The sequence below is a fragment of the Mustelus asterias genome, chromosome 9, assembly GCF_964213995.1.
Source record: "Mustelus asterias chromosome 9, sMusAst1.hap1.1, whole genome shotgun sequence".
NCBI lineage: Eukaryota > Metazoa > Chordata > Chondrichthyes > Carcharhiniformes > Triakidae > Mustelus > Mustelus asterias.
In genome coordinates, this window is record NC_135809.1 from 103,799,601 (window position 1) to 103,813,053 (window position 13,453).

At 40.1% G+C, this 13,453-nt stretch overlaps 1 protein-coding gene across 10 annotated transcripts in view; it reads left to right on the top strand.

The window, feature by feature from the left end:
* stk33 (serine/threonine kinase 33) overlaps positions 1-13,453 on the top strand; it is a 158,068-nt gene that overhangs the window by 43,932 nt on the left and 100,683 nt on the right. For all 10 annotated transcript variants that reach the window (XM_078220745.1, XM_078220736.1, XM_078220734.1 and 7 more), the window contains one exon: positions 11,925-12,022. The gene's annotated coding sequence lies outside the window, so the exon portion shown is untranslated. The remainder of the gene's footprint in view (positions 1-11,924; positions 12,023-13,453) is intronic.

Below are 13,453 nucleotides of genomic sequence, written 5' to 3' on the forward strand. Positions count from 1 at the left end.
GCTAGTGTAGTGGGTGAGCACAGCGCATTGTTTTCCAATGTAGCTTTCATGGAATGCTGTTGATCACCACGAAAGAAGCAGCTAAGCCCAGGCTACAAATAGTGAAGCATGAATACTACACAAACTGTGATCACCACATGCTATCATGGAAGATAATTGTAATAAAGCTATGGCATCCCCTTTGATGCCCATCCTCTTAATCAATGGCATGGTGGATGAGACCCAAATAGAGTCTAAGAAAATAATAAAAAACATGTGAAATTAAAAAAACATTAAGTTATTTTTTATCTGATTAATCAAAACAGTATTCAAAGCTCAAGGATCCAATGTCTATAAAATACAGAATTATTTAGTTGGTAACTAAATGTTTAGTTACATCTTTAGAGGTAGACTGGTTGAAATATTTGTGTAGTCAAGAAGCTTTGTAATGAACCTTTGCTGTACCGTCTTCAATGCAAGTATATCCTTCCTTAAATATGGAGACAAAAACTGCACACAGTATTTTAGATATGCTGTCACCAAAGTCCTATACAATTGTAGCAAGACTTCTTTATAAATAGTTGTTTGGTAGTACATAACTTCAATATTGCTGCTGAAGCTTTTCATCTTACACGCCTGAGGACAGATAAAAATAATGCCAATTATAAAGGGAACAACAATTTGTACTGCATGAGAAGAGAGTGCTGATTGGTTGGCAAGTGGATTCTGGTAGAGGGGTTGCCACGGAGAATGCACCAGGGAGCAGTTAACTGTCAAACATAGAAGGGTAGAAAATGAGAGCAGGACTAGGTCATTTGGCTCTTCAAGTCTGCTTCGCCGTTCATTGTGATCGTGGCTGATCATCCAAATCAGTAACCTGTTCCTACTTTTCCCCCATAATCTTTGATTTGATTTATTATTGTCACATGTAGTAGCGTACAGTGAAAAGTGTTGTTTCTTGTACACTATACAGACAAAGCATACCGTTCATAGAGAAGGAAACAAGAGAGTGCAGAATGTAGTGTTACAGTCACAGCTAGGGTGTAGAGAAAGATCAACTTAATGCAAGGTAGATCTATTTTTAAAGTCTGATGGCAGCAGGGAAGAAGCTGTTCTTGTGTCGGTTGGTATGTGGCCTCAGACTTATGTATCTTTTTCCCAATGGAAAAAGGTGGAAAAGAGAATGTCCGGGGTGTGTGGGGTCTTTAATTATGCTGGCTGCTTTGCCGAGGCAGTGGGAAGTGTAGACAGAGTCAATGGATCGGAGGCAGGTTTGCAGATTGGGCTACATTCACGACCTTTTGTAGTTTCTTGCAGTCTTGGGCATACCAAGCTGCGATACAACCAGAAAGGATGCCTTCTATGGTGCATCTGTAAAAGCTGGTGAGAGTCATAGCTGGCATGCCAAATTTCCTTAGTCTTCTAAGAAAATAGAGGCGTTGGTGGGCTTTCTTAACTATAGTATTGGCATGGGAGGATCAGGACAGGTTGTTGGTGATCTGGATGCCTAAAAACTTGAAGCTCTCGACCTTTTCTACTTCGTCCCCGTTGATGTGGACAGGGGCATGTTCTCCTCTACACTTCCTGAAGTCGATGACAATCTTCTTTGTTTTGTTGACATTGAGGGAGAGATTATTGTTGCCGCACCAGTTCACCAGATTCTCCATCTCATTCCTGTACTCCGTCTCATCATTGTTTGAGATCCGACCCACTACGGTGGTGTCGTCAGCAAACTTGAAAATCGAATTGGAGGGGAATTTGGCCACACAGTAATAGATGTATAAGGAGTATAGTAGGGGGCTGAGAACAGAGCCTTGTGGGCACCGGTGTTGAGGATGATTGTGGAGGAGGTGTTGTTGCCTATCCTTACTGATTGTGGTCTGTGGGTTAGGAAGTTCAGGACCCAGCTGCAGAGGGAAGAGTTGAGGCCCAGACCATGGAGTTTGGAGATGAGTTTCATAGGAATAATAGTGTTGAAGGATGAGCTCTAGTCAATAAATAGGAGTCTGACATAGGTATTATCTAGGTGTTCCAGGGTTGAGTGCAGGGCCAGGGAGACGGCGTCGACCATGGGCCTGTTGTGGCAGTAGGCGAACCCTAGTGGATCCAGGCAGTCTGGGAAGTTGGAATTGATTTGTGTCATGACTCACCTCTCGAAGCACTTCATAATGATGGATGTCAGAGCCACCGGATGATAGTCATTAAGGCACGCTGCCTGGCTTTTCTTTGGTAATCAACTAGGGAATGGCTGTCCCTCGAGCTTCTGTTGTTGAAAAAGGCACCCAATGTTTGGATTTGTTTCTTTGTTCTGCAAAGGACAGGGTGCTGTGTGTGAATATATGTAGCTTCTAGCACGTGTAATTAAGCCAAATTTCATGCGTGACTGATAAACTTAAATTGGTTGTCAGTGTAATTCTTTGACGATCAGAGTTGTTTAGCAACTGATGTCCAATCGCAGAATCACATCCAACGTTGGTCATTGTGTTTTGAATTTTGCAAGCATGGTCTGGTCGGGTACAGTCAGCACTTTGTAGCAAACAACCAAAGAGACACGTTGTTTATACATTCCACCAACAATTAGGACTTACCTGCCTGGATCACACTGGCACTGAAATTTATATATCACATTACTAATTTGTGTGATGGGCAGAACATCTTTTTGGCTTGATGGCAGCATCCTGTTAGTGACAATTACAACTTGTGTTGCTACTGTATAGTAGCAGTGTAAAATTGCCAGCTTCATCTGTTGCTCAAATTTGAGTGGCACCTTGCCCTTCCAGGGTAATCAGAGGCACTTTTCAGGACCAAAGTGATGGCCTTATGGCCATTCATGAGTTTGAGCGATATGCAGTGAGCAATGATCTTATCAGGGTAATCTTTATTCCACTTTGATGTGCCCTATTTCAGCATCAGGCTTGCATAGTGACCAGATGGCTTGGATCCTATTTTGTGAGGTTGCCAATACAGCCAATCTTATAGCACTTGGTCATATAGGAATCCCAGTGCGTGTGATGACCAGTAAATGTAGGCTTGCGGTAGACAGTGGTGTAAAACTCAATGGCAGATTTCTCAACCAACATCTCGGTGATTTCTCAACTAGCATGTTGGTGAAGGGGACCCTGTTTGCCTTCTCCATTTCACAGGTGAATTTGTGTTCATTAAGGTGTGCAAGGAAATTCTTTCACGCACCTGCAGATTCAAACATAACATCTACGTTTTGGAAATATGTGAGGGGTAGGAAGTTAGCTTTTGTTACATTGAAGATGCATGTCTAATTGAAATGGACAAAGATGTTTGCGACAGCTGGGTGTAGGGGGATCTCATGACAATACGATGTATTTGGGCATACATTGTGCCATTAAAACTGAACTCAACTGCACGAGTTGCTGAGTTCATAAATTCACTGAATACAGGTTCAGACAGTGACAGTGCATCTTGATCACTGTGATATAGTGTAAATATCTATGTTTTCCTTGAATTATACATTGGTAAATAGGCCAGCAATGTTGAATGAGCACATGGACATAGCGTTGCTATCGATATGCAAGTTCAAAGCAATGCCTCTACCAATCTGTGTCTTCTTGCACATTCTTGCCATGTAGTATAAACTGTTGTTCCCTTTGCAATTGGTATTCTTGCGTACCTGTCCTGATGAGTGCAAGCTGAAAACCTTCAACAGCATGCCTCTTTTTTCAGCAAATCTCTTGCAATGTTTTCATTCCTACACCAACAAAAGCCAACATGTCATTTGCTTTCCTAATGGTTTGCTGAATTCTACCCGATTTCCTTGTGCAGGCAAATCCAAGTCTCCCTAAACATCAACATTTACAAGTTGTGCAGCTTTCTAAAAAATATTTTTTCAATTCTTACATTCAAAGTGAATAACCTCACACTTGCCCACATTAGACTCCATCCAGCATCTCGTTGCTCACTCACTTAACCTGCTTATATTTGCTTCTCTCTGTCCTCAGAGCTTACGTTTCCTTCTAGCTGTGTATCGTCAGAAAACTTAGATACATTACTCTCTGTCTCTTCATCTGAGTCTTTAATAGAGATTGTAAATAGCTGAGGCTCCAGCAATGATTCTTGTGGCACTCCACTAGTCATAACCTACTATCTTGAAAGTTCTCGGTTTATGCCTACTTTTTGCTTCCTGTGACAGATAACCAATCCTCCATCCATGCTAATATATTATCCCAAACTCCATGAGTTCTTATCTTGCCTATTAACCTTTTGTATGGCACCTTATCGAATACTTTTTGGAAATCCAGGTACACCATCAAATCTTGTATGCCATTTGTCAAAACTGGATTCCAATTCTGGTTTGATTTTCATCACTGCTAACCTGAACAAAAGGAGACACACGATGAAGTGAAAGCAAATGGGCATTTCACAAAGTCAGCTGTCATTGTTGAGATTGGGAGTGGTTGCCAGAGTATGGTGTTCAGCTCAGAATGCTAACAAACAAGGGAGAAATTAGATTTCTGCCATTTTCTGTAATAACAAATGAAGAAGCGTTAGGATGACATTTGTCTGTTGTCCACTATAAATATTTAATTGAATGCATTATGTGAGCTGCAAGAAAAAACCCTTCCGTCCTTAGGATTTTGCATTATTGCCAGTCAAATAACAGGCTTGGGCAGATTTACAATATATTTAATTTGGTAATTTCGTCTGTCGTCTCTGACAGAATCACAAAAAGCTTTCAAACATTGCATATTTCAAATGGAGAGGGATTTATGACCAGTGAACTTCTGCATGATTTTATAATGGAAAACGGGCTGCAACAATACAAACTGGTTATCACAACTGAACAGATAGAGTATGAGACTATTTTCTCTTACTGCAACAAGATAACAACTGGTTTGATAAAAACGCACCAAGCGATCGTTCCATAGCTTACACCCATTATTAGAAAATGTATTTCCATCTGTTTAGTAGCATAATACAGATTAATATTTCTTCCATCTCATAATAATTTATAGATGCTACCATATTAAAATCTGACTTTATTGGATAATAATCATGCTAATCCTCTTGGGAACTGTGGCAACATTTCCATGAGTGGCTGTTACTTTGGAAAAGTAATGAAAACATTACATTTTTTGGTATGAATTCTCTCTCTCTCTATTTTTCCCTTTCTTGTTTTATATAATGATCACAAATTGACAGCAAGCTTTTTAAAATGATTGGGCCAAATTTAGGGTCAGTGGTGAAGCAACGGCACACATTGCTAACCTCAAGAAAGCTACCCACAAAGATCTTGTGATCAATGCAGCACAGATGTCCCTTTTTCTGATGGCAGTTTAAATCAAATCAAGGGAATCTTGCCGCATTTAACAGCAGTGATGTCAACAGTAGTCAACCTCACTGAGGTATCCTCACAGATAGCAAACCAAAAAGTTAAAAGCACTGAATCCATTTGTTTTTAACTTAAAATGTTAAATAGCAAAACAAATGGATTAAGGCAGAAAGTATAATAAATTCAAATGATCTTGCAGATCTGTGGAGATTTTTATTATGGAGAAATGTGACATTCCACAAAATATAAAATTAGCTTCTCCAGGCCAGTGAATGTGTTTAACAGTAATTATGATATTGGTACTCTGTACAAACAAAATCTGGTTGCATCTCAATTCAATGTGTAATATTTTTGAAAGGTTTTTACAGCAAGTATAAGTTAATTTATTAGTGTCACAAGTAGGTTTACATTAACACTGCAATGAAGCTACTATGAAAATCACCTAGTCACCACACTCCGGTGCCTGTTCGGGTACATTGAGGGAGAATTTTAGCATGGCCGATGCATCTAGCCAACACGTATTTTGGACTGTGGAAGGAAACCGGAGCACCTGGAGGAAATCCACGCAGATACGGGGAGAACATGCAGACTCTGCACAGACAGTGATCCAAGCCAGGAATTGAACCTGGGTCTCTGGCGCTCTGAAGCAGCAGTGTTAACCACTGTGCTACCGTGACAGCATAAGAGTAGAAAATGTATACATCTCCCGTTGATTGTATTCTGGTTACCTCAACTGTGCTTCCTCTGTTCAAGAGATTCTTGTATTAGTGCCATACCAAAGCTTAAATTGTCTGAAACTAAACATTTTCAAAATGGAGGTTCCACATTTAAAGTTGTTTACCAAATATTCTATTTACACATTTGTATTATCAAATCAAGTTTTGTTGGATTAGGAGGAAATGTTGAGTTATAAAAGTATTATTCAGAATTTTAATGGATTTTTCAAAATTATTTTGAATAAGGCCTATTTTAATGCAAATCAAGCTTTAATCAAAGCTGCTATTCAGCTGAAGTTTATCATAGTAAATTTGCCATTTACTCATCTCATTTTTCAGGATCAATAAATCTTTGTAGGAATTGTAAGAATTTTAAAAATATCCAATGATCTATAATATTTGTGTTGCATTTATATGCTTCCAATCAGCATTTTTCCCTTTATAAATTCCAGTGTCCATGTTCATATTGGGCCTGATAAAGGCAAAATACTGCGGACGCTGAAATCTGAAACAAAAAGAGAAAATGCTGGAAAATCTCAGCAAATCTGACAGCATCTGTGGAGAGAGAATAGAGCTAACATTTTGAGTCAGGATGACCCTTCATCAGAGCTGGGTTTAATTCAGCAGTGAAGGAACAGTTTTCATTATTCACTATGCTGAAAGCTGTCCACTTAGTTTTCTTGGGATTTTGCGTGGAGATTTGCTCTAAAATGATACCTGTTCCAGTCACTTGACACCCTCTATGGAGATCTGTGGCAACTGTGCGCAAGGCAAGAAATAGCTGGCTTCTTCAATCACTGAGATTATGAAATGTCAATATAACCGGGAAGTTTATCTATTGGTGAGGAAAGTGTACCCTGTGGAGGATCAAGATATCAAGAGGGTCAAGGGGCGTCTCGGCGGTACAGTGGGACAGCACAGCGGTTAGCACTGCTGCCTCACAGCACCAGGGACCCAGGTTCAATTCCGGCCTTGGGTGACTGTGTGGAGTTTGCACATTCTCCCCGTGTCTGCATGGGTTTCCTCTGGGTGCTCCGGTTTCCTCTCTCAGTCCAAGGATGTGCAGGTTAAGTGGATTAGTCACGCTAAATTGTCCCTTAGTGTCAGGGGGATTAGCAGCATAAATATGTGGGGTTATGGGGATAAGGCCTGGGTAGGATTGTTGTCAGTTCTAACTTGTCTCAGATGGTCTTGCACGTCATTGAGACAATGCAGGGTACCTTGGAGCAAGTGGTCAGCTTTATAAAGAATGCAGTGAATTGTGGATTGAGTAATTTCACATATATCTTCTGAGATGGCTTGATATGATGCAGTTCAAAGCTGAGGTCACTTTAACAGCCATAGCATAATTCTTCCAGCAATATTGGTACTAAAGTACTTCCTACTGGCAGAAGAGTGGAAATGTAGCCTGGCAAGTTTAAATGAGCAGTATGACTTAAAATAACAACTGAATTGCTCCTGCCTGGTCTAATTCAAGTATTACGACCCTTGAAACTTGCTGTATCTAAGCACTATGCTTAATCTACCCTAATCGTAAGCCCTGTCACAGGAAACTGTGGGATGGAATGCTGCTGATCACCCCCTGTGGGAATTTGAGATGGCTGTGGTGGATGACCATGAGCAGCTCTGCCTCATGAGGGCCTTACTGCAGATTGCTGTTTCTCTGTTGGCCAGGGCAGACTGGCTGTGGACAAACACATTTAATCTCTCATTTAATCAATACCACTGTCAAGGAACTGTGGCTTGACACAGGAACAAAGTAAGAGTCTGTACTAACTCTTCAGAATCTCCAATCCATGCTGTCCACACTCGTATCTATGCTTTAGCTTCATGTACTGAAAGGCTGAGAAGATGCTGCCCTCCAGAGCAATTATGGCAATGGCCTGAAACCACAGTGAAGCTTTTACGAGAGACTTCATTGTGGGCCTTGCCACAGTTTTCTTAAAACTGACACTGACTCAATGGTCTTGAAGCTATGCTGGATAATACCAAAAAATTTAGAGTTGGGCTTGTCCACAGTATGTTGTCCTCCTGAGAAAGGATAGCATACACACAGTACCACTATGATGGGGCTCTCTCTCCACACTCTTTGCTCTACATGAGAACAAAGTGAAAGAATGGATTGATGCTCCAGAAGCTCCTATCCGTGTTATCCTACGGATGAGAAGTCTGAGGACATGCCAGAACTCAGAGTTAAGCCACTCTAAGCTCATATTGAAGCTGTCACTAGAGACTACATTGCTGTGGGAGCCCACTGCATTCTTTATAAAGCTGACCACTTGCTCCAAGGTACCCTGCATTGTCTCAATGACGTGCAAGACCATCTGAGACAAGTTAGAACTAGGTGTATAGGCTTGCTGCCAGGCTGCCCGTGCTGTATAGGAATTAAGTTTTCTTATCAAGGTTGTGCCCGAGACATCTTTTACCTGCATTGTATCCGTGTGCTTGTGATAAACTCTTCATGCTATACGAACCAGCTGCGCCTACTTCTGCCAGTTAGCTTGGCAGATATCTTCCTGTTATGAAGAGGGTATTCCTTCTTTTGCTGACCCAAATCTGCATCAAATAAAAGGACTGCCCTTGTAACTTTTCCTTGCCACATTCACAAGTTTCCTTCCATTTGCCTTCACCTATAGCATAACACCTTCCCCAAAAGACATCCTTTAAATATTTTCTTGGACATGTAATATTTACATCTTAGATGAGTCAAGCTGCCGGTCAGTAAGCACTAGTGACTCATGCTGGCTGTCCACCTATTTTGTGATACCAGTAGCCCGTGACCAATTTTATTTTTACTCGGTCCATGTAATTAGGCACAGGCTGTTTGCATAGTGCAAATCTTGGCCCAAAACCAGGCCTAAACAAACTTTTATCCTTCAATGTCTTCTTTGGTGACTTGGTGTCCATTTTGTGCTTTCACCCCTTCACAGTTAGGAGGCGTTTTCTTCATTCAAGGAGCAACATAAATGAAAGTTATCATTTTTTGAGATCTTTTTTGTCACCCACAGTTTACCTAGGAAGCAGATCTTTAGACAAGATCAACCATAGGGGCAATTATGCTATGGCTGTTAAAGTGACCTCAGCTTTGAACTGCATCATATCAAGCCATCTCGGAAGTTATATGTGAAATTACTCAATCCACAATTCACTGGTGCATGAAGCAGGTGATAGGTGCATTGTTTGCCAGGGCCAGCTCTTTCATAACTTTCCCCATGGAAAATAGCCAGCAGCATGAGACAGCATTACAATTTTTTTCCTTGTGGCAAGTTTCCCGAAGTGCTTAGTATTATAGATGGTAAACAAGTGGCTACATCAGTGGTGGGCCACCTGCAGCCTTTGGCCTGGGGGCCACGTGTGGCCCATCTGGGCTCTGAGTGTGGCCCACAAGACATTTTGTTGACCATTGCCCACACGAAGGGATGCTATATTCCACTGATTTTGGTCGTGTGGTTTTTTTCTTACTGGTATGACTGAAGTAATACGCGCATAAAGCGAGGGGAAATGAGGTGTATGTTGATGGCACACAACATTGACTGTGAAATAAAAAGAAAAATATTGTAGATGCTGGAAATGTGAAATAAAAACAGAAAATGCTGGAGAAATTCAGCAGGTCTGGCAACATCTGTCGAGAGAAACAGCTAACATTTTGGATCTAAATGGCCTTTCTACAGAACTCATTGACTGTGAGAGCTATGCACTTCCTCTGTGTCCAAAATGTAATTTTTTCTTTTGTTTTTACCATTTGAAGTTGATAGTTCGTCATATGCTAATTTGGCTATTATTTTCCACAGAGGTTAAATTTTTAGAATTTCTAGGAAATCAAGCAAAACACTTTGACATCCATGATTTTGGAGTGTTTTGATTTTTGTCCTTGAAGAGAGAGGGGTTAGTAGAGACAGGATGGGATACAGGTCATCAGCTATAAATGCTTTCACAGATGAAAACAGGTTAGAAATACTGGAGTAAAAACAGAAATATTCAATAGGCTAGGCAACACCTATAGAAAGAATACAGAGGGAACGTTTCAGGTTAATGACCCTTCAGGGTCCTCAGTTTTTCCAGTATTTTCTGTTTTACTTTAGATTTCCAGCATTCATATTATTTTACTTTTAGGAGGATTGTTAAAAAGCATCTTTCTTCAGTCAAGAAAGTCTTATTCTTTGCCTTACTACTTTCCCTTGCGATAGAGTATAATGTCTCTCGTTTACCACTTAACTGTGCCTCTTCAATACATCTCCCCATTGGGAGGAAGAAGTGAACTTTCAGGATGCCGTGAAGTGAAGTCAACCTATATTATTTTAGAAGTATATCTCAGTCATGCTAAAATCTGCTGTGCAGCAAAATGGGCATGCATATGCAAAAGGACTTGAACAGCATTGATTGCTTATATGCTGCCTCAGAGAAGGTGTACCAGCTGAGAGAATGGCATGCATCCTGTTACCCTGGATATTACCATGACAATTTTCCTGAGTTCTGAAAGTCTTCTGTGCATTTTATCACACAACCTATGGATCTTAGGCGTATACATACAATCGAGCATAAATGCCACTTCTTTCGGGAACGTGACTCTATGATGATGATTCTTTTTTGCTGCAACTCCTGCAGCAATACACCTCCACGGAAGCATCGCTGAATAGAGCCTTATTTCATCTGTTCTCATTCGTCTGTAACTGTTATTAGTTATCAGTTGTTCTGCAATAATATTACCCACAACAGCCAGCAATGAATACTGAAAACTTTTTCTTCTATTGTTGATATTGAGATTGGTTACTTAATAAATTGGAAACAGAGGCTTCTTCTTCTGTCCATCGGTTGTGTATTTAAGAAAAGGTGACTAAGAGTTGTGTGAATCATTATCAATGAGATGTTGCTGTTGTTGAAGTAACTAACTGATTAGTAGGGCATGTCATTGTATTTTCTTTAGAAATTGCTGCTGCTCCTTAATAAATGCAATACTTTGTTCAGCATATTCATCTCCTTATTCACCGGAAGCTGAACTGGACATACTTGGGCAAAGTCATGTTCTGCTCATTTGTCCTTTAGTTAAAAGCACTACATAATGTAGCAGTATGTCAAATGGCCACTTGAATTCTTGAATTATGTTTGAGCTAGCTGAAAGTAGGAGAGGTAGTTGGACCTTTGCATTACATTGCAGCAAAAATGGATATTCCTTGGAAAAATAATTTCTGCTGTTGCTATAATATGATATGGTGCATCAATATTATTTGTCGTAAATTCAATATAACATACTTAATAATCATAACTATGCTCCAGAAGTATTTGGTTATGAAATGTTCTAGGTATTTCCGAGGACAAGAGCTCTAGTGCATAAAAATGTTTATTTGCTCACTCTTTAATATTGGACTTAGAAACATTTTTGATACTGCAATTGTTCTGTAAATATTGCTAAATAAACTCCCAATAACATAGTTTGTCAAATATATATTCCACAGATCACATAGGGAATTTTTCTGCCCTGCCTGCCATGGGAATCGTCGTGGGTGGGACACGGGTTTTGCAAAGGTCCGTTGACTTTGGGCAGGATTTTTCGGTCTTGGGGCGAGTGCGGCCGGAAAATTCCACCCCACGTGTCTATCTTAAAATAAAGCGAGTTATATTACTTATACCTACTGCATCTTAAATTGCTCATTAATGAGTACATCGAAACTGAGACTATAGTGCAATATGTACAAGTGAGAACCAATGACTGAACTGACCTACCTTGTATCGAGCAATGGCAATCTAATCAGGGAATATTTTGTGCTTATGTTTGGATCTGGAATCCTATGTTCAGAATGAATGAAAAGGTAGTTTAATGCATGAAACTCAGATTGGAATTCTGTTTGGAATAAATCTGTGTTGTACATTTATTTGAAGTCATCAGCCGTTATTGTGCTTGCCCAATGCTTATTTTTGTTTCTTTTTAGGTGGGACATGGTGATATGGCAGTTGCAATAATATGGATGGAACTTTAATTGATAGACATACATTCAGGTTAAACTAGGCCTCGGCAGACTTGCGTTTGGTAAGATTGAGCATTTCTTCAATTATCCTTTAACTAATCCTTACGTACTGTAAATAATTTGAAAGAAGTTAGAAATAAGTTACATATTGCATTTTAAAGGCTGTATTTAATTTGATATTTAGTTGAATCTTGACCAATTATTTAATTGGTGTGGGTTGTGCAAGTTATAAAGGGTTTTCAAAGCAAGAGTAAAATATAGTTTACACTGTTGAGTTATGGAATGGCTTGTGTGGTTATGGCAATCCATGAATAAATAAACTATTTGGTTGTGTAGACTTCTTTCTCCAGTTAACATTTAGGTCCCCTCCTTCAATTTTGTTCCTCAATCCAATTAGACCTAACGGAGAAAGAACGAACTTGCATTTATATAGTGCATTTTATGTCCTGATGAATGTTGTAAGTGCTGCACAGCTAATGAACATATGAACTAGGGCAGTAGTAGATTATATGATTCAAGAACATAAGAAATAGGAGCAGGAGTCGGTCATAAGGCCTACCGTGCCTGCTCCACCATTCAGTACAATCATTGTTGACCTTGTGCTTTAATTCCACTTTCCTGCCGGTTCCTCATATCCCTTGAATCTCTGAGAGACCAAAAATCTGTCTATCTCAGCCTTAAATATCCACAACCCTCTGAGGCAGAGAATTTCAAAGATTCATAACCCTCTGAGTGAATTAATTTCTCTTCATCTCCGTCCTGAATGATTAGCCCCTTATCCTGAGATTGCATCCCACGTTTTAGATTCCCCGACCAGCGGAAACAATTTCCCAGCATCCACCCTATCAATCCCTTCAAAATTTTGTATATTTCAATGAGATCACCTCTCACTCTTCTAAACACCAGAGAAAATAGACCTAATTCGCTCAGTCCCTCATCATAGGACAACCCCCTCACTACTAATAAAACCTTAGTTATTTATTAATTGTACCAGTTCTTAAGAGGAAAATGAGCAAGATACTCCAACTGTCACCTCGTTCCCTATAATGTCACAGTTTGATTTTCTCTCAATGTAGTTGGTCCACGGGCTGAGCCCCCCCCCCCATCAGCTGGCTCCTATGAAGCCTCCAAAGTCTGCCCTCAGTCTCACCCTGTCTCATGCTCTTTTTTGTACCTCCAGGTGTGCTCTCTGTTTTGCCCCCTCTCGCTCACTTTCAAGTCTCCAGGTCCAATGACTCTGCAAGCCTGCTTTGCCATCCAATACTTCTACATCAACTCCACTTTCCCATTATGTCCCCATCTCCCTAGATTCACTGATGTACCAAAAATATATTAATCTCAAAGTACTTTTACACAAACCTGACAAGCAAATGTGCCAATCAATTTATGCACAGCAAGGTCCTACAAGCAGACATTTGATAATGACCAGATAATTTGTCTTTAGTAATGTTGTTTGTAGGATTAGTACTGGCTAGGACACAGTAAGACTCTTC